This window comes from Penaeus monodon, chromosome 30, assembly GCF_015228065.2.
Source record: "Penaeus monodon isolate SGIC_2016 chromosome 30, NSTDA_Pmon_1, whole genome shotgun sequence".
NCBI classification, from domain to species: Eukaryota; Metazoa; Arthropoda; class Malacostraca; order Decapoda; family Penaeidae; genus Penaeus; species Penaeus monodon.
The window spans coordinates 17,681,678-17,682,409 of NC_051415.1; the positions used below are offsets into that span (position 1 = coordinate 17,681,678).

At 28.1% G+C, this 732-nt stretch overlaps 1 protein-coding gene across 6 annotated transcripts in view; it reads right to left on the reverse strand.

Annotated features, from left to right (window-relative positions):
• The window catches only part of LOC119592591 (transcription initiation protein SPT3 homolog), a 21,011-nt gene that overhangs the window by 16,659 nt on the left and 3,620 nt on the right, over window positions 1–732 (reverse strand). The window lies entirely within an intron of this gene.

The following is a 732-nucleotide window of genomic DNA, read 5'->3' on the forward strand; positions in this document are numbered from 1 at the left end:
CACCTACATTTTTCAATTACCGAGATTAAATTTTTTATTATGTGCTTTTTGGAATCTTTAAAGATACCCCTGTCAATACAAGAACATAAAGATGCTTTATTAAATGTTATAATTAAAAATACTGAAAGGTAAGGCTTCTGCAGGATAATGAAAAAAGAAAGAGGGAAAATCTATCCACTGAACATGCCCATACATGATAATGTTAACATGCACCTTATCAGTAAAATAATCTCTAAACCATATAATTTATAAATAAACAGTAGAAAAATATTAAAAAATAAAAAAAAATAAATGAGGAAGCACTACATGCTACACATGAATATCATAAATAGTCTCTATCAAACATAATGACCAGCATGTGCAGATTATCAATCAGCATAAAAAAATCTTGCCTCATGCACAACAGATGTATTCAAAATTTACATTTGTCTCTCATAAGCAGTCTACTTGTATGTTCCATTAACCTTTCAATACAAACTTATATATATGCTAAAACTAAAATGTGTGCGATTCTTTAAGCAGTTTCAAATATAATACCATTTCTAATGATCTACAATATCAGGATAATGGTAATGAGATGTATATTCAAAAGAAGACTAAAATAAATACTGAAGGAAATGAAATGTAACAGCAGATATAAATTCAAAACAAAGATAAGACAAAGGCACATATTAGCTATGTATATCAAAAGTTTTCCTACGACATCTTACACTGTTACATAAACACTCAACC